The sequence below is a fragment of the Papio anubis genome, chromosome 9 (genome assembly GCF_008728515.1).
Source record: "Papio anubis isolate 15944 chromosome 9, Panubis1.0, whole genome shotgun sequence".
NCBI lineage: Eukaryota > Metazoa > Chordata > Mammalia > Primates > Cercopithecidae > Papio > Papio anubis.
The window spans coordinates 70,887,895-70,908,434 of record NC_044984.1 but is presented as its reverse complement, the minus strand read 5'-3'; the positions used below and the strand labels follow the sequence as shown (position 1 = coordinate 70,908,434).

At 39.4% G+C, this 20,540-nt stretch overlaps 1 long non-coding RNA gene across 1 annotated transcript in view; it reads right to left on the bottom strand.

Moving 5' to 3' along the window:
* LOC108581031 overlaps positions 1-11,841 on the bottom strand; it is a 53,761-nt gene extending 41,920 nt beyond the window's left edge. The window contains exons 1-2 of the long non-coding RNA XR_001892783.3: positions 11,567-11,841; positions 3,221-3,276 (exon numbers count right to left, since the gene is read on the bottom strand). This is a non-coding gene — a long non-coding RNA (uncharacterized LOC108581031). The remainder of the gene's footprint in view (positions 1-3,220; positions 3,277-11,566) is intronic.
* Between the last annotated feature and the right edge of the window lie 8,699 nt (positions 11,842-20,540).

Genomic DNA, 20,540 nt, shown 5'->3' with positions numbered 1-20,540 from the left:
GATGCCCTTTGTCCCAGCCATGGCTAAAAGGGGGCAATGTACAGCTCAGGCCATTGCCTCAGAGGGTGCAAGTCCCAAGCCCTGGTGGCTTACACATGGCATTTGCCTGTGGATGCATGGAAAAATTGAGGTTTGGAAACCTCCACCTAGATTTCAGAGGATGTATGGAAATGCATAGATGTCCAGGCAGAAGTGTGCTACAGGGCCAGAGATCTCATGGAGAACCTCTGCTAGGGCGGTGTGGAAGGGAAATATGGGGTGGGAGCTCCCACACAGATTTCCCACTGGGGCACTGCCTAGTGGAGCTGTGAGAAGAGGGCCACTGTCCTCCAGACTCCAGAACCCCCAGAATGGTAGGTCCACTGATAGCTTGCACTGTGTTCCTGGAAAAGCCAGACACTCAATGCCATCCTGTGAAAGCAGCCAGGATGGGGACTGACTGCATCCTGCAAAGCCACAGGGCAAAGACACCCAAGGCTGTGGGAGCCCACCTTTTGCATCAGCATGCCTTGGATATGAGACATGGAGTCAAAGGAGATCATTTTGGAACTTTAAGGTTTAGTGACTGCCCTACTGGATTTCAGATTTGCATGGGGCCTGGAGCCCCCTAGTTTTGGCCAATTTCTCCCATTTGGAATGATTATATTTACCCAATGCCTTTACTTCCATTGTATCTAGGAAGTAACTAACTTGCTTTTGATTTTACAGGTTTATGGGTAGAAGGGACTTGCCTTGTCCCAGATAAGACTTTGAACTGTGGACTTTTGAGTTAATGCTGAAATGAGTTAAGACTTTGGGGGGACCACCAGAAAGGCATGATTGGTTTTGAAATGTGAGGACTTAAGATTTTGGAGGAGCCAGGGTAGAATTATATGGTTTGGCTGTGTCCCCACCCAAATCTCATCTCAAATTATAGCTCCCATAATTCCCACACATCTTGGGAGGGACCCGGTGGGAGGTAATTGAATTATGGGGGCGGGTCTTTCCTGTACTGTTCTTGTGATAATGAATAATGATCTGATGGTTTGTTTGTTTGTTTGTTTGTTTAACAGTCTCACTCTGTCACCCAGACTGGAGTGCAATGGTGCCATGTCAGCTCACTGCAACCTCTGTCTCCTGGGTTCAAGTGATTCTCCTGCCTCAGCCTCCTGAGTAGCTGGGACTACAGTCATGCGCCACCACGTGCGCCTAATTGTTTTGCATTTTTAGTACCGACAGGGTTTCACTGTGTTGGTCAGGATGGTCTTGATCTCCTGACCTCGTGATCTGCCCACTTCAGCCTCCCAAAGTGCTGGGATTACAGGCATGAGCCACCGCGCCCAGCCCCCCCCCCTTTTTTTTTTTGAGACAGGGTCTTGCTCTGTTGCCCAGGCTGGAGTGCGGTGGCGTGATCTTGGCTCACTGCAACCTCCACCTCCTGGGTTCAAGCAATTCTCCTGCCTCAGCGTCCCAAGTAGTTGGGATTACAGGTGCGTGCCATCATGCTCAGTTAATTTTTGCATTTTTTTTTAGTAGAGATGGGGTTTCGCCATGTTGACCAGGCTGGTCTCAAACTCCTGACCTCGGGTGATCTTCTCAGCATCCCAAAGTGTTGGGATTACAGGTGTGAGCCACTGCACCCAGTCGATCTGATGGTTTTATAAAAGAGAGTTCCCCTGCATATGCTGTCTCTTTTGCCTTCCACCATTAAGACGTGACTTTGCTCCTCATTAGCTTTCTGCCATGATTGTGAGGCCTCCTAGCCATGTGGAACTGTGAGTCAATTAAACCTCTTTCCTTTATAAGTTACCCTGTCTTGGGTATGACTTTATTAGCAGCGTGAGAACAGACTAATACACATTCCATGAAATCTCCTATAGGACTTGGCCTCTATTTACTTCTTCAACTTAATTTCCAGCTATGCCAGTTTTACTCACTTTAGTATATATTTCAGTTTCTAGCACAACCTGATGCTCAGAAGACGACTAATAACTATTGAAAAATTAATGCATAGAGATTGAGTTGTTTTATATATTTTTCAGGTGAAATGTCTAAATGGAGTTTATAATAATTTGTGATTATATATGTGACTATATTCTTCAGGAGAGAGAACAAGGCTATAGATATCTATTTGATAGATTAACATGAATTAGAACATAAAATGTATTCTCTTCCCTCCTCCCTTTTTCAGGAAAAAGATACAGAGTGAAGGGAGAAGGCTGAGTATGGAATTGTGGGGGAAATTAAAGAAATCGTAACCTTTCAAAGGAGACTGAGAAGTCAAAAAGGTAGGAAGAAAACCAAGAGGATATAATGACTCAAAAACTAAAGAAGAAGGTAATTTTTGTCCAAAAGCAAGCCAAGAGACAAAGAAGTTGCCAATTGGTAAGGGCTGCCAAAGTGAAAAGGCTAATTGGATTTAGTGCTAAGGTAACCTTGAGCCATGGGTAAGATGCATAGGCAAAGGAAATTGGTAAGCAAAAGGAAATCAGTAGTTACTTCTTTGAAGAAGTAACCAGCTGGGCTGGTGCCCTGGCAGCCTCCCATGCTGGAATGTATCAGTCTCATGTTGATGGTGATTCAGAAGCTGTATCTGGGCTCAGTGGAAAATAGTGATTTTCTTTTTAAAATAACCTTTTATTATTATAAAACTAGCATATGCAAGTAGAAAGTACAAAACTACATATAAGCAAAATAGAAAAATAAAAACAACCACATTCCCCCCTTCCAGAGTTTAACAGTTCAGTGTATATCTCTCCAGTTCATTATTTATCCCTATATATGCATATAAATATATAAATGTATTTTTACCAAAATGATATCATACTCAGTGTGTGGTTTTGTAACCTATTTACTTTTTAAAATTAACAATCTTCACCTTTCCAAGTGAATACATTTTTATCTTATCTAAAACCCAAATTCAAATTTTTCCATTAGTCTCCAAAATATCTTTACTTTGAAAATTTGTAATTAAAAGCAAAGAATTATTATTTACTTTTCCTTTACAGTAGGGGTTGTATTTCAGGGTAACCAAATAGTTCCAGGTAATAAAGGCAAGCTCTAGGTTACCGAAGAAAGTCAGAATGTAGAAGGAATGATATATTTATAATTATTTTGCAATTCTTATTGAAATTATTGACTCATGTAAGGGTTTTCAATAGGTGTTAAAGCATAAGGTTTATGTTTGAAGGGGAACTGGACATCTGTATAGTATCAAAATAATGCCATACAAATTACTTACCATAGTTTACAGTGGAGGGAAGAGTCTGTCATCATATCATCAATTCAGTTGTCAGTCTAAATATCAATAGTTGTGCATTAATCAAATAGCATGAAAGATATTATATAAAAATATATAACCTATTAGTATTCTAGCCCTAAATGTTTAACTTGAATTTGCCTGAAACCTTTATATCTATCTTACATGTTTCAAAGAAAGATTTCAAATAAATATTTCAAAAAGCCATTTTTACACCCAAAATCATACATAAGACGTTCTGGGTTGCTAAGCAACACTGTGAAGGCAAAAGAATAATAATAAGGACATGTGTGCATTACTGCATCGTCCTTAGAGGTAAGTTTTGTTTTTGTTTTTTGTCTTTAGAGCCAGTGCCCTCTTGCTCTGTTGCCCAGGCTGGAATGCAGTGGCACAATCATAGCTCACTGTAGCCTCGAACTCCTGGGCTCAAGTGATCCTCCTGCCACAATCTCCTGAGTAGCTGAAATTACAGGCATGTGCCACCACACATGGCTAATTTTTTAATTTTTTGTAGAGACAGGGTCTTGCCATGTTCCTCAGGCTGATCTTGAACTCTCGACCTCAAGTGATCCTCCCACCTCAGCCTCTCAAATTGCTGGGATTATAGGCATGAGGCACAGTGCCTGGCTGATAAGTTTTATTTACTGTAATTTGTTATACTAAGAAATAAGTGTGGCAAGAGGTGACTGGCTTGGAATGTTAACTCCATGTATTGTAAGAGGAGGTCTGGCTAGAGATTAACTTGAATGGAAAACATAACTCTGAAGTTTAGTGTTTCCTGGTTGTTAAGGAAGGGGCTTTCATTTTCACATCACATGAAAGTTCCTGATACTTACATATTAGGGGTGTGTATATTATTACATAAAGCTGCATAATGGCCTGAAGTCATGTCTGCCTACGTATCTTCTATAAACCTCAGAATCAGGCCAGTTGCTACAAAAGCCTTGGTATGAATGAGAGGATGGTAGAGTGTATGGTCTGTGTGTAATTTTCCTTCAACTTGGTGTAGTGGGGTTAGTAATATTGTGTAGAACATAATATTCCCAAAAGGTAGTGACTATAATAGCTTATATTTCTTGAGTTCTTTAATTCTTTTCATATTATAAAAGAGGTTTTTTTTAAACTCCTATTTTACAGATGATTTTTACAGATGACAGCCTTGGTGGTAAATGACAAAGCTAGGGTTAGAACTGAGATCTGTCTGACTTTGGTGTTAGAACTCAAACACACTGCACTAGACTACTTCAGTGAATGAAATTTGTATTAACTTTGTAATATTGGTTAAAATGTATTTTGAGGTTTTCTGTGGACCCAATAGTAACACTAACTTACAACAGTTTCTGGGCTATCACTGCTAATTCAATGGAAATCAAAGTACTTAGTTCTTGTCAAATATTAGCACTGAAGAAATAAAACATTAACAGAATATTTCAATTTTTTTTTAAACACAGTCACTGCTATTCTAGGAAAAATCTAAATTTTTATTTGACATTTTTTTGCTCCTTTTTATGAATTTGACAGTTGTGCACTTGAAATCTGTTCAAATTCTATTTGTAGCTGAATCATGTGAATGCCAATGCCAAGGAGACCAGTACATCTGCTTCTTAGCATCTCTAGAGTAATCTATATTTGCAGAATGCTTTATATAAATTTGAACGTGTTAACATGCTCAATCAGATTTATTTACCACCAGTCTTAAGATGTTAGGCCTTTCATAGTGGTTTAACAGATGTTTGGAGCAAATACCAGGTAGGCAGCATGGATTGCTTTTGATTTGAACACTTTTTACTGAAAAATACTACTAGATATGATAAGGAGAAAATGATTACTGTATTTGGTTAAGGGTAGAAAATAACAAGTAGTAATACTTTCCCATGGAATTGACTGACAGGTATAAAAAAGAAAGTGACATACTCTGAAAGTTTTCTTTTCTTTTCTTTTTTTCCTAAAGCAGGGACCCAGTGACATTTTAGAATGTCTTTAGGAAATGAGACATTAAAAAAACAAAAACCATAATCATGTACCATTATCACAGCTAAGGCAATTAACAATAATTCCTTAATGTCCTATATATCTAGTTGGTATTAAAATTTTCCTGATTGTGTCATTATGTCTTTTTCTAAGTTGTTTGTTTGAGTCAGAATCTGATAAAGGTAAAGATCCACGTACTGCCTTGGTTGATGCATCCGATAAGTCTATTTTAAATCTCTAACAGTGCACGAAGGTCATTTTTCTCTGGAATTTTCCCCGCCCTCAGTTCAGATAATTGTATTCTTTTAGTGTACTACTTTAGCAACTTAAGGAAGGGGTGGGCGGCTTAGGACACAAAGAATATCAGGTCCAAGTCTATTTGCTGACTGCAGAAGGAAGTGGGGAGTAAGTAGCAATGTGGGATCACGGGGTGGAGTTGGTGGCCATGTCTGGAAGTAAGCTGACATTCAAAGATAAAGTCTTAAATAGAGGTGTATCAATCCAAGTTCCAGGAGGATATTACAGGGATTAAGGGTTAAAGGATACAATTAAGGGAATGAGACTGGGAGTCTGGTTTCAGCTGTGCATGTAAGAATACCAGACAAAAGTAAGGCTCCCATAGAAATGGACTGGAAACAACTAGGGGAGAATACCAACAGGGCCTAGAACAGAGGAATGAATCTGACAGGAATGCAGCGGACACACTTTATTGGAAAATAGGGTAGGCGCCTTCTTTTCCCACCATATCACTTCTGGGTACCAGTGTTCTGTAGAGGTAAAAGAGGCACTAAATACCTGGGAGATCTGGCAAAAGACATCTAGGTAGTACCCGTGGTTGGGAGGAGTGAGTAGATGGTTGCTACCTGATAATGCTGTAAGAATATATGGCACCTTCACTCCCAGAACAGTAACAATGAGTTTTGAAATACTGCTGGTTTATAGGGTGAGGACTCTTCTAGCTTCACACACATTTTAGGAATGAGGTAGAACAACATACAGATACTTGATCATTTTTTTTTGTAAATGAGTGTAAGACCCAGTACAAACTGATAACTTATTAAATTGAAAGAATTAATATACCACCTGGTTTATGAAAATTTAATTACTGTGACTTCTCAAGAGTTTCATGTACTTGTATAAATACAGGTTGGACAAAGCTAACTGGAATAATCTTGCAATTAGCTAGTAATCTAGTAGTTAATAGGAATACTAGTAATATATAAACTTTTACATATATTAAGAAATATAAATAAAAGTCATTTGAATAGTCTTCAATAAAATTATAGATTCGGTTTTATCAAGAAAATATTCTAGGGTGTGGTGGCTCATGCTTGTAATCCCAGTGACTCAGGAGGCTGACGAGGGAGATGACTTGAACCCAGGAGTTTGAGGCTGCAGTGCATGCCACTGCACTTCAGCCTGGGTGACAGAGTGAGACCCTGATTCTAAAACAAAAACAAAGTAGTATACAAGTAAATATACTTTGAATAATCTCATGTGGTTGAGGGGAAAAAAGAGAAAGGTTCTGGTTAAAGTAAGGTATAATTCATTTGCATTATACTTACACCTTTGGAAATCTAAGGGATCATGTGTTCCAAGCTTCCCATGTTTAAATAGTCATGAAAAACTTAAAAAAAAAACCCCTTTCCCAAAATTGAAATGAAAAACACATTTACAATTGGAAATTTGTAGTCTAAGTAGCTATCAGAAAGAAATGGGTTCTTCTTATTATTAGAATTTATTTTGAATTTAGGATGTCCTATGAATTGAGTTAAAACTCAGGAGTCAATTCTTATACCTCAGTACAAATTTCTAGCTATTTCCCGAGATGGTGTTAAAAGTCATAGCATGTACCTAATTTTGAATACGCAATGTGGGTGGAAAGAGTAGGCAGAGCATTTCAATAAGACTTAATTGTCTTTAACCTGTGAATACATAATTATATAATTTGTTATGATGAACTTTCATTTATAGACTTCTATGGAGGAATCATTAATACTTCATAGTTAAGTGAAAGTAGTATATAATTCTGCTTTTTATTTCTCTAAATCATGATCTTCTAAATATATGGTACTTTCTTAATCTAATTATATAATACATCATCTTCACTGGTACATTACATAAATTTGAAATGTCATTGTGAAGAAAAACACTTAAAGTGATGTTATTTAAAAAGAGAATACCAATAATATATTAATACAATTTTCCTCTATGGATGAGAAAAGAAGAAATGTATCATGTTTTTGCTTTTAAAGGTATGTGTCAGATGGAGATAATAGTACTAGTTTGTAAAACACTTGGTCTAATGAGGTCTGTTTAATAGTAGGCATAAAATGCAAATTTGATTGGGCCTATTTCTAATGTTAGATGTGATATTTTTCTTTAAAAAAATCGTATTAAAATAATTTTAACAATACTTACTATTTGTTTGCATTGTCGATTATATTTAGATTTAGGCAAATATCTACCACTCATAATGCTCTTCGTTTATTCTCAACTCTCAGACCTTCCATTTGGGTCGATTTTCTTCTTTTTTTTTTTTTTGAGACAGGGTCTCTCTCTCTGTCACCCAGGCTGGAGTATAATGGTGCAATCATGTCTCACTGCAGCCTTGATTTCCCAGGCTCAAGCAATCCTTTTACCTCAGCCTCCTGGGTCAGGACTACAGGCCCATATTACCATGCCCAGCTAATTTTTAATATTTTTGTGAGATAAAATCTCAATATGTTGTCCAGGCTGGTCTCAAAATCCTGTGATCCTCCTGCCTCAGCCTCCCAAAGTTCTGGGATTTACAGGCATGAGCCACTGTGCCTGGCCTGGGATCATTTTCTTTTTGTCTGAAAAAAGAAATTTCTTTAGACTTTCCTTTAGCAAGACTCTATTAGTAGCAAATTCTGCTTTTGCTTGCCGGAAAATAACTTTATTTTGGCCTCGTTCTTGAAATATTTTTTTCACTGGGTACTGAATTCTAGGCTGATAGTCATTTTCTTTTAGGCCACTGAAGATATTATTCCACTGTCTTCTGGTTTTTACTGGTTGTGATGAAAAGTCATTTACCTGACACTTTGAAGATTAACTGTATTTTTTGTTCGTTGCTTTTAAGGTTTTCTTTTTTGTTTTTGGTGTTCTGCAGTTTCACTGTGATGTATCTTAGTGTGGTTTTTTTATTCTTTAACTTGCTTGGGATTTGGGAGGCTTCTTAAGTCTGTGAGTTGGAGTCTTTCATCAGTTCTGGAAAGTTCACAACCATTATCTTGTTAAATATTGCCTCTGGCCCACTGGCTCTTTCCTTTTCATTTGAAGTCACAGATTTTAGAGCTGTTTACAGTGTCCTCCATGTCACTTAAAGTCTCTTTTATATTTTTAATTTATGTTTTCTTTTTTTATTGCATTTGAGATAACTTCATCTCTATCTTCCATTTCATTGGCTTGTACTTCTGCTGTGTCAAATGAACTATTAAATTTGTCCAACGTGTTTTTATTGTAATCATTTATATTTTTCAATTCTTTCAGTTCTATTTGCTTGTTTCAAAATCTTCAGTCCTACTTTAGTTTTTGTTCTCTGCACGTATTTTCAAACTTGTCTTTTATTCCTTTACTCATATTTAATATTGTTATTTATAGTCTGTGACCCCCCTTTTTTTTTTTTGAGGTGGAGTCTCACTGTCGCCCAGGCCGGAGTGCAGATTGGCTCACTGCAATCTCCACCTCCCGGGTTCAAGTCATTCTCCTGCCTCAGCCTTTCCAGTAACTGGGATTACGGGCTAATTTTTTGTATTTTTAGCAGAGATGGGGGTTTCACCATGTTGGCCAGGCTGGTCTCAAATGCCTGACCTCAAGTGATCTGCCTGCCTTGGTCTCCCAAAGTGCTGGGATTACAGGCATGAGCCACCACACCTGGCCCAGTCTGTGACTTGTAAATCCAGGATCTGAAGTCTTTTAGAATTTGTTTGTGCTGTCTTAAGTCTGTACTGTTTCTCATGAATGGTGTCTTATTTTGTGCTTGTTACTTTTTTAAAATGTGAGCTGCTCATTTTCCTTAAAATTTTATTTGTAGTCATTCTTTATGGCTTAAGATGAAGGTGGGTTCCTCCAGAGAGGATTGGTATTTGCTTCTGCCAGGTGTCTGAGAGCATTATCAGTCAAAAATTCTTAATTATGCCCAGGTATGGTGGCTCATGCCTATAATCCCAGGATTGGGAGATGGAGGTGGGCGGATCACCTGAGGTCAGGAGTTTGAGACCAGCCTAGCCAACACGGTGAAACCCCCGTCTCTACTAAAAATAAAAAAAATTAGCTGGGCGTGGTGGCACGTGCCTGTAGTCCCAGCTACTTGGGAGGCTGAGGCAGAAGAAACGCTTGAACCTGGGAGGCAGAGGTTGCAGTGAGCCGAGATTGCACCAAGGCACTCCAACCAGGGAGACAGAGTGAGAATCCCTGTCCAAAAAAAAAAAAAAAAAAACCACTTAATTATTAGCCTGAGGTTTTTGGGGATCACCCAGCTAGTATGAATTCAAGCTACATTTTTGTGTGAGAATTGGATTGCGGTTCCAAATTCTCAGATATGATTTTGCTTTTCCCTGTCCACTAGGTGCCAAGGTTTAAGACGGCTAATTTTCTTTGTAGACTCTGGGGGATGGCTGCCTATGCTAGCAAGGGGCAATTTTATTGCCAGTATATCCTTACACCTAATTAAAAATCCTTTGGAATTGCTGTGTGTGTGTGTGTGTGTGTGTGTGTGTGTGTGTGTGTGTGTGTGTGTATGTATAATGCAGGTCATGGGTTTTGTGTTTTTCTTACAAGGTCATGAAAACCAAAGCTCCTAGTAACTGGGTTTAGCACATGCCTTTGAGATAAAAGTTGGCTGACTCTGCTAAACTCTAGGTTTCTGCCTTCATTTAGTTTTTTAACTTAATAATTTCTTACTTTATTGTCAGTTAATCAGTATATTTAATAAGATTTAAAAAATGTTTTTTCCAGGGATTTTGTTTTCAGTGTGACCTAGTCCTTGATATTTCTAGAAACAGAATCCTATATTCTCTTTATAATTTATTATCCAAATTTTCCTCAAGGGATACTTAAGACAAATAATACTAAACAGAAATATTTAAAATTAATATGTAAATAGCTTACATGAAAATATTTTGCATGCAAATCTATATATTTTATAAAGACTACTTCTTAACATACATTTTAGGTGGATATTTACCAAATAGCTGGTTGACTAGTTTGTAGGTGTCTGTTATTTATTTTATTAAATAGACAAGTATTATTGTTACATAGCACATTTAGCCTTTGACTCACGAATTTGTTGGCTCAAATTCACTTTAGATGATTTGCAAGATTATGCTATGCAACAACCTCAAAAATATTTGTGATTCACAACAACAAATATTTTTGTTTTACTCTTGTTTCACATCAGTAGCTGTATGTCAGGAGCTGCAAGTCAGTTGCTTCAGTTCTGTACAGGATGAGAGTTTCAGGTCTGCTCCATATATTTTCTTATTCTGAGATCTTATCTGGAACATACCTTTCTCATGGCAGGTGGCACAAGAGTAAGAGATTGACCTGAATTTTGCAATCAAATTTAAAGCTTCTGCTTTGATTTAGCATTTAACATCTGCTCACAAAGCACTGGCTGAAGCAAATCACATGACCAATAAGAATAGGAGTCTTCAAAGCTGTGTTGAATACCTTATTTATGGCTGAGGTTGCTCTTAATCTAAATTCTCTTCCAGAAAATGAGGATTTTAGTCTAGAATCCTGATTAGTAATTGTCAGTAACCTAAGTGTCTAACAGGATAAGCCAAATGGAAAAAAGCAAACAACCTCAAGCCACATCTCTGTCATTCTAGGTCAGGGTTGAAATATACTCTGGGAAAGACTGTCAAGCCTGTCAGTGCTTAAACTAATTTGGAAAGAACTTCTCATTCTTAGAAATGTATAATTAATAAAGCAGTAGGCAAAAGAGATGAATTCTCATTGGAGTTAAAATCGGATCGTTCTAATAAAAAAGCTTTATTTCAAAATGTCATTCTTAAAATCATTGTAAGAGTAGCAAACTTGCAGGGTATCTCTGGGAGTCACTGAATGTTTTTCAGTTACAGTGCAGGATCACATATTAGTTTCTGTTTATGTTGTCATTACACTGAAAATGCTAGATTGAATTATCATTTCCTGGAATCACAATATTAGATTTCAAAGGATCTGAAAAAACGATTTTTCAACTGTAGTGCATTAATATATTTTTGTGTTGCAATCAGTTGTTAAGCATGTCAAAATCATTAGTTATTCATGACAAGTAACTATTATGCTAGTGATAATTAAATTAGAGAAGATTGTGAAAGATATACTTACATTTGTTTTGCAATATCTTCACTTTTGGTTACTTGCATTAGGACTTTCTTTTTTTTTGAGTGGAGCTGAAACGGTTACTTGCATTAGGACTTTCTTTTTTTTTTGAGTGGAGCTGAAACGAGTTAAACCTAGGCTGTCAGTTATTTGCATAATCCTGAGTATACCATGGCTGTTTGTTTCAAAATGTGATTGTCGGCCGGGCGCGGTGGCTCAAGCCTGTAATCCCAGCACTTTGGGAGGCCGAGACGGGCGGATCACGAGGTCAGGAGATCGAGACCATCCTGGCTAACCCGGTGAAACCCCGTCTCTACTAAAAAATACAAAAAACTAGCCGGGCGAGGTGGCGGGCGCCTGTAGTCCCAGCTACTCGGGAGGCTGAGGCAGGAGAATGGCGTAAACCCGGGAGGCAGAGCTTGCAGTGAGCTGAGATCCGGCCACTGCACTCCAGCCTGGGCGACAGAGCGGGACTCCGTCTCAAAAAAAAAAAAAAAAAAAAAAAAAAATGTGATTGTCATCCGCCGGGGAAAAAAGGGTGGTTTAGTATCATTTCTCAAAGAGCATGTAGTCCTACTTCAGAACTTGAAATGCAGAGAGTAATTTATGTAGTCATATATCTCATTAGCTAAGTCTGTAACCTAGGCTTCCTTGCTTCTTGCTTTTTACAACAAATGATCAAATTTTCAAAAGCCAATGTATGAAATTGGGGCTGAGGCAGAAGAGAATTAGGCAAGGCAATTTGCCACCTTTCTCCAATCTTTAGTCTCAGTTTCCAAAGTAAAAGAAAAGTACCAGAAAAACAGGGTCCATATGGTGTATTTTGCATGTTATCTACGATCTAGAAACATTCTTTTCCAAATCTATTTGATTGCAACTCACAGTAAGAAACTGTTTAAATCACAACAGAACATACTCTCACCTTCCACCATATTTGAAACAAAAAGTTTCAGGAAGCAATTTTTGCCCTTACTAGATATTATGCACTCTGATCTTTTATATCCTAGCCTATTTCATATAAAAATAAATTTTTGAGTTGCAGTTTGAAAAACATGCCTCTAGAAAACAGGAGACAGGTTAACTGTTAACAAACTCCAAAGTTACTAGCTTTGCTGAAATAATGTCACAGAATAATAAACTTCCTCCACATTTATTTGTACTACAGTCTCTCAGGCTTCAGAACAGAACCTGGTAGAATCTTTTCCTCTTTGGAACACCAGTTCATGACAATATCTCAGAGATTCTAAGACTTGTTGTTTCCCACGCGTTTACATCTCTGAATATGTTTCAGGCCGAGCACGGTGGCTCATGCCTGTAATCCCAGCATTTTGGGAGGCCGAGGCGGGTGGATCATTTGAGGTCAGGCGTTCAACACCAGCCTGGCCAACATGGTGAAATCCCCTCTCTACTAAAAATACAAAAATTAGCTGGGCATGGTGGCGCATGCCTGTAATCCCAGATCCTCCGGAGGCTGAGGCAGGAGAATCACTTGTGCCTGGGAGGCGGAAATTGCAGTGTGCCGAGATGGCGCCACTGCACTCCAGTCTGGGAGACAGAGTGAGACCCTGTCTCAAAGAAAAAAAAAAAAAAAAGAAAAAAATGTGGCTTAAAGGTGCCTTACTTATCAGTGGTATGACATAGTTCCATTGGCAGCCTTTGTTTTCTTTCTTGGGTAACATAAAACAATGTAAGTCTATGATTTTTTTAGAGCTGCTATGAAATATATCAATAATAAGGATTACATAGGCCAAACTCTATTGCTTATTCATTTCAATGTATCCAACTTATCAGAATGCCTTCTGACTTCTTGTTAAGAAAATGCAATGAGATGAGAATAGCTTAAGAAAAAATCCTTAGTTCTGGGCTACAAGGGAAAATGAGTTATGACCCCAGTTTAATTACACAGAAAGCTTTCTCATTTGCCTTCATTGTGATCAGGGTTTGAGTATGATCTTTCTCTAGTCTACCTCCCTTACTTCTGAATAGTTATTTCATTAGGCGGCTAGAGGGGTTCTTCGGATCATGGCTAAAAAAGAAAGCAAAAGGTTAAGTCCTAGAGTTAAGCCATTAGGAAAAAAAAGTTAAGGCATTAGAAAAAAAATTCAAGAATTAGGTTTTATTTTAAAAAGGGAACCAACTGTCAAATTCCTGTGTACCCGTTTAAACTGTCACCAACCTAACACACTGTAAAACTTAATGACTGTAAAACTGGCAGCAGGATCCTGAACACAAGAAGGAATAAAAATAAGTTTGCTAGGCTGTTTTCATCCCCGCGTGATTGAAATACACCGTTTCCTCAAAAAAAAAAAAAAAAAACAAACCTCTAATGAGGGAAGCAGTAAATCAAATGCCACGATTAATGTGCCACTAGAAATAGGAACAAGTAGTTACGGAATGCTTCTTAGGCCAGACACTCTACGATGCGTTCTTTTTTCTTTGTTTCGCTAAAGCTTTTACCAAGCCTTAAAAAGGAGAGGGGTACTAACTGAGCCCTGACCAGACCAGGGAGCCCTACTGTGCAATCTCCTCAGGCCAAGAAGGGCCCGGTACGACCCGCCCATAAGGCCTGGCCGATCAACAGGCGCTGGGCCGACCTTTGGTGGGCTCGCTTCCTGAGGCTGCCCTTGGGCATGCGGAAGGGGACTGGCTGGCGATAACACCCTGGCGAAGCAAGTTGGACACTGGCTCCCGCGCTGCTCGCGCCCGCCTGGCAGGGTAAGCAACTCCACCTCTGTCTCCGGGCACCGTCACGTGACGGGAAGAGGGCGTGGCCGAAGCCCGTGATCCTAGGGGCGGGCTGGGCAGTGGGAGGGCGCTAGAATGTGAAGGATCTTGGCGGTTCTGGGTGCCCAGAAAGGCGGCGACGCGGCGGATGACAACATTAGGCCGCGACGCGCTCCTGGCCAGGCGGCGGCTGTAGTGTTAGCTTTGGACTCCGCAGTAGCCGCTGCCGGTAACAAGCCGACTCTGAGGGAAGGTGGGGGTCCGCCCTGTCCGGTGGACCGCGGGGCCGAAAGTACCCGCTCCGCTCGGAGGCTGAGCCAGCAGTGCCTCCGCGGCAGCTGGGCAGCGCCCTCTGTCCGGGCTCGCGCCCCAGCTGCCGCCGACGATAGCGGCCGAGAGAAGTTGGGGTCTGACTAGACGCGTACGGAGGCCCCGGACCCCGGCGCCGCGGCGACTCCGGAGGAACCGGCTCCTTGCGTCCCGCCTCCCTGGGAGCTCAGCACGGGTGAGTGTTTGCTCCATTCCTGAGGTGGGGGTGCTGGGTCCGCACCCCTCAGAGCGACTGCGCACCCTTATTGCCACATTCTGAGCTCGGGCTGTCGGGGACTCCTGGCCGCCCGCGCCGAGGAGTTCTTTGGCTCCTTTGTTCCATTTTGGAGTAGGGGGATTAGAAAGGCTGGCGGGGTGGAGTGTTTCGGGTCCCACGGTGGGTGCATCTGCAGCCTTACAAAAGCCGCGGCAGGGGAACGGGGGTGGGAGGCTCTTGGAGCATTTCGACTGCCCCGGGTGTCTGTCCCTCCTCAAGTTTGATAGGTCGATGGCATGGGTCTCGTTGGGAGCCCCCGCGCCCAGGAGAGCTGGCGCTTTGTCGCTTGGTGCGGTTAAGGCGAGGCTCCTTTTTTCCTGTGACAGCCCCAGAGGAGGCTGTGCCGCGCACCGCAGACCGCACCCGCCTTTGCAGAGCCGAGCGACACGGTGTTGTTCCTCTAAGCCTCAGTTCTCCCGGCCTTCTTGTAACGTAGGAGGAAAGCCAAGCCTTTGCTGTGCTTTTAAATTTGTTTCTAAGCCCTCTCTCAAGAGTGGAGTCAGGTTCCAAGGAGCTTCACATGCAGCATGCTTTAGGTTCATTGAACACCCACTCAAGACTGGCTGAGGCGAAGCAACAGTATATGCAGATTTTCCATTCACAAAAGTCATTTAACCCTCTTTATGAGACACATCTGCGTTGCAGAACGTAACCTAATTTCATTTTATTTAAATGCTTTCTGAAATAATAGGTAACTTGTACTACGTAAACAGATGGGTAAACTTTAACTGATAATGTAAGTATATATGCATTAAATAAAAAATTTAATGATGTTTTTCCCTTTCTGCTGCTGGAAGACTTAAATGACGTCTGAGTAGTAATACAGTGTCTCCTGCATGGCAGTTAAGTTTTTCCCCAAATTAGTGCTGCTTTTGAAATAATCATTTAAAACAGTTTTTGCCTCCCTTTGTATCTAGAGAGAGCAAGAATTGTGGAGAATCGTGGGTGAATTGATTGTTAGATTTTGCTAATTTTCTAGGATTTCATCTAAACTTGCTCATGCTGAGAGGCTATGATCAGTTTCTATGCTTGCTAGAACCTGTTTTGCAGTGAAATTATTAAGATCATGCTAGTTTTATAAAATAGGTTGGAAAAGGAAGAGTAAGGCCATGCAGTTTAAAACTGTTCTCTGTGAAAGTACAACTAATTTCAAATGTTTGTAACTTTTATTTTTTTTCGATATTAACCATGTATGGAGTGACTATAATATGCCTGTTCAAAGAGCTGAGAAAGGGAATAGATGAAACTTAAGCTACCTTTTGGGTCTTTAATTATGGACATCAAGGTATTGCGGTCACATTCCATGTCAACCGTTTGAACAGCAATACCGTGTACACAGGTGCTTAGAAATGCCTGTTTAATTAAAAATGGCCATGGTTTATTTCTCTTTGATTGGATCATAATAGTTACTGAATCTCTGATCTGTGGAAAGATGCTACTATATTTTCCAGTTAGAATGTTATTGCATTTTAAAGGCAGTCAAATATGTTTTTTATAACACATTCAGGGTACTTATACATTTGTTAATATTCAGTTTCTTGGTTCATTTAAAAATTGAAAGGTTTAGACTACACTTTGGGGATACATTTACAATTGTGTATAATGAAGTTATGTTTTAGTTTGTTTTAAGAAAAATGATGAAATTATGAATTTGTAAAATATGCATTACAAAAGAAATTTTATTTTTATTTTTTTAGACAGAGTCTCACTCTGTTTCCCAGGCTGGAGTGCAGTGGTGCAACTTGGCTCACTGCAGCCTCTGCCTCCTGGATTCAAGATATTCTTATGTGTCAGCCTCCTGAGTAGCTGGGATTACAGGTGCGCGCCACCATGCCAGGCTAATTTTTGTATTTTTATTAGAGATGGGGTTTCACCATGTTGGCCAGGCTGGTCTCCAACTCCTGGCCTCAAGATCCATCCGCCTCAGCCTCCCAGAGTGCTGGTATTACAGGCATGAGCCACTGTGCCTAGCGGATCTTTCGTTTAAAAGTATGAATTGCAGAATTTTAACCAGTGTTAGTACATTTCAACTTGCTTTGGTTTGTAAATAATCCTTCAAAAGCAGATTTCTTGAACTGAGGCATTAAAGACAAAGAATTGATACAGTACATAGATTTAGTTTTCTGATGTTAATTTGGAAAACTTTAATCCTAATAACAATACCTGAAATGTCATGTTGTAATGTTGGTATTATATCGAAAGTTAAAAACATTTACAGCAATGTTCTTGGAGCATCAGGCAATTCAAAGAGGAATAGGTCCTGCCTTAATGTTACAAATAATGAACTGCAAATAAGACAAACACAACTTGAATAAAAAAGCCTCTGAGAGGCCAGGCATGGTGGCTCATGCCTGTAATCCCAGCACTTTGGGAGGCCGAGGTGGGCAGATCACCTGAGGTCAGGAGTTCGAGACCTGCCTGGCCAACATGTTGAAACCCTGTCTCTACTAAAAATACAAAAAAATTAACTGGGCGTGGCAGTGCGTGCCTGTAATCCCAGCTACTTGGGAGGCTGAGGCAGCAGAATCACTTGAACCCGGCAGATGGAGGTTGCAATGAACCAAGATCATGCCACTGCACTCCAGCCTGGGAGATAGAGCAAGACTCAGTCTCAAAAAAAGAGAAAAGCCTCTGAGAAATATACAGTTTTTAATGAAGGTGGCTAGATACAAGGAGATTAGTAGAGGTGCTTGACTGGAGCAGTTGTGGCCAAAGTATAGCTTCCTTGTGATGAGACACAGGAAGAGATGTCTAGACCCATGTTGTGTGCATATTTCATGGCGGTATGTGGGAAACCCCTGAGAGATTTTAGATCTATTTTTCTTCCCACCTTGGTCCCCATCCCTCATATATCCTCACAAAGTCATAAAATTCTCATGTGGAAGGCGTGATAGAAGGAATTTTTCTTCCTGAAAAGTGTTATCAAGCTTGCGAGGGAGAGAGCTATTTTCGGAGACCTTGTAGAGAAGAAATCCTAGTGCTAGAGCATCATATTCTTATACCCTGTTATTTTTACCTTTGTTGAAGACCCAGATAATATAAATTCTCCATGATAGCAAGGTCTTTGTTTTGCTCACCATTGAATCTCCAAATGCTCAATAGTTAATGAATGAAAAAAATCTGCTTCCAGATACATGACTGGAGAACAAAAGGAGTATCTGTTAATGTAGTCCAAACTAAATGCAAGCAACGAAATGATAAAGGGAGGATGTTAGCTTGGGAGGAGGGGAACAGGTCATTTAATCTGGGAAACTTTCTTGGAGGAGGTGATTCTTGAGTTAGGTTTTGGTGTAGGCTGTGTATCTGAAGGTAAGCGATGTCTAAGCGGGTAGACAACGTGCAGCAAAGCATTTAAGTCAGACTGAATAAATTATGTCAGATAAAGCACAGTGAGTCTTTTTTTGTAACATTATGAAGAATTTTTCTTCTCCCATCTCTATTTTCACCTCTCCCTAGATAAAAAGATGAACATGCTTTGCAAGAGCAGAGATTGACAGTGCTTGAGTTTTGGCAGTACAGTGAGGGTCAGAAAATTTGAATTGGTGTTCTGACTGAATCTTATACAAGCATCATTTCCATTGGCAAATCACTTGGTCTTAGTTTTCTCATTTGTAAAATCAGGATAATAATCCGTGGTTGCTGGGAGAACAAAATTACGTAATGCATGTGAAAGTGCGTGCCTCAATATGAATGTGCCTACCTCAGTGTGTCACACATAGGAGGACTTCAGCAAATACAAAATTATTTAAAACATTTGTTTCCAGATCTTTAAAAAATATTTTGATTCATTTATCATGAACTCTAATATTTGCTTGACTGATCTAGATGACTCATGGCATTATGTTTAAATTGATCAGAATCAAAATTCTAGATAATTTTCTTTCAGTCAGTTTAATGTTTTCTGATAGAAATAAGGCTTAATTGTATTACTGCTTAATGTTAACCACAAGGAATTCTAGAAGCCTCAAATTTTTGAAGCTCAAAGTAAGGGATATGTGTAGCAGAAAATCTGAGCCTTTAAGCTTTTTTTCTCTACATAATTTGTGTCTTTGCCTGTAATGTCATTTATCTATTCATTGTTATGATAAGGGGTTTTCCAGTTATTAAGAAAAAAATTACCAAAAATGTTTTCTGTGTTTTTAGTGATGTGACTATAGGCCATGAAGATCTCTACCTTCCGTATTTTATTATAAAATTCAGTATTTCTTGAGCAAACGAACAGACATCTGCATTATTTATCTAAGCTTTTTGTGCCAGTAGCTGTTTGTTCATTTATGAATCTCAGAATTTCATTATACTTTGTGAACTCTTTGTAGTGTTTTTGATCCTTAGAGCAGTCTGTCCTTTGTATAATATTTGGAAGAGAATTTTATTATGGAAAGACTAAAAAGAGTCTTGAGTCTTTTTATTATATGAAGACTAGGAAGAGTCATCAAATGATAAGCCAGTTACCTACTAATTTCCCATATTCAAAAAGGGCTGAAAAAAAGAGGAAATGGTTTCAGAGTTTGACTTTTTTCAAATAAAAAGGAGTAGCTTTTTGATTTAGAGTTCTTGAAAACTTGATAAATTCAGAGGGAAATTGTTATAGGTCATATTAATAGCTAATGTGCATCAACTTCTGTGTACCAGGTACTGTACTACTCTGGAAGTACTTGACATGTCATCACATTTGATCCTGACAATCACCCCCCAATCCAGCTATTTTCTTTTTTTTAAACCTGAGCAAGTGACAGATTAAATAAGTGGTGGAGCCAGGATTTGAACTAAACCTGAGGCACAGAGAAGTTAAGTCCTGCTGAAAGGATTTAAACTTGAGGTTTAACCTGACCTTTGACTTTGGAGCCTATCCTTTTAACCATCATATTATATACTGCCTTGTATAATTTATTTCCGATTGCTCCTCTTGATAGGTCTTTACCTTGTTATCTTCCTGAGTCTGTTTTGGGTGTGTGATTTATAAAATGCACTTTACTTTATAAGAAGATGGAATATAACCTTGACTTTTTTCCCCTCATTTTACTTGTATTTGACTGACAACCTATTTTTAAATCTTAAAAACACTTGGAGTAAAGCAAATATTTATTTTATTGTTCGTGTAGTTGTCATTTTCTCACTGGGGAATTTCAGAGTAACTGGAAATAAAATAACATAATAAAAATATTTAAAGCTAAGTTGTTATAATTAAAAAATTGTTTTAAAGAATAAGGCCGATTCACAGAATTGGTGGTGTTATAATTAAAAAAATGTTTTAAAGAATAAGGCTGATTCACAGAATTGGTGTGCCTTTTTTTTTAGTGTTTTTTTTTTTATTTTTTTGAGACAGAGCCTCACTCTGTCGCACAGGCTGGAGTGCAGTGGTGTGATCTCGGCTCACTGCAACTTCTGCCTTCTAGTTTCAAGCGATTCTCATGCCTGAACTTCCTGAGTAGCTGGGATTACAGGTGCCTGCCACCATGCCTGGCTAATTTTTTGTATTTTTAGTAGAGACGGGGTTTCACTATGTTGGCCAGGCTGTTCTCGAACTCCTGACGTAAAGTGATCCACCTGTCTCGTCCTCCCAAAGTGTTGTGTTGCGATTATAGGCGTGAGCCACCGCGTCTGGTCTTTTTTTTTTTTTTTTTTTTGATACAGGGTCTTGAGCTGTCACCTAGGCTGGAGTGCAGTGGC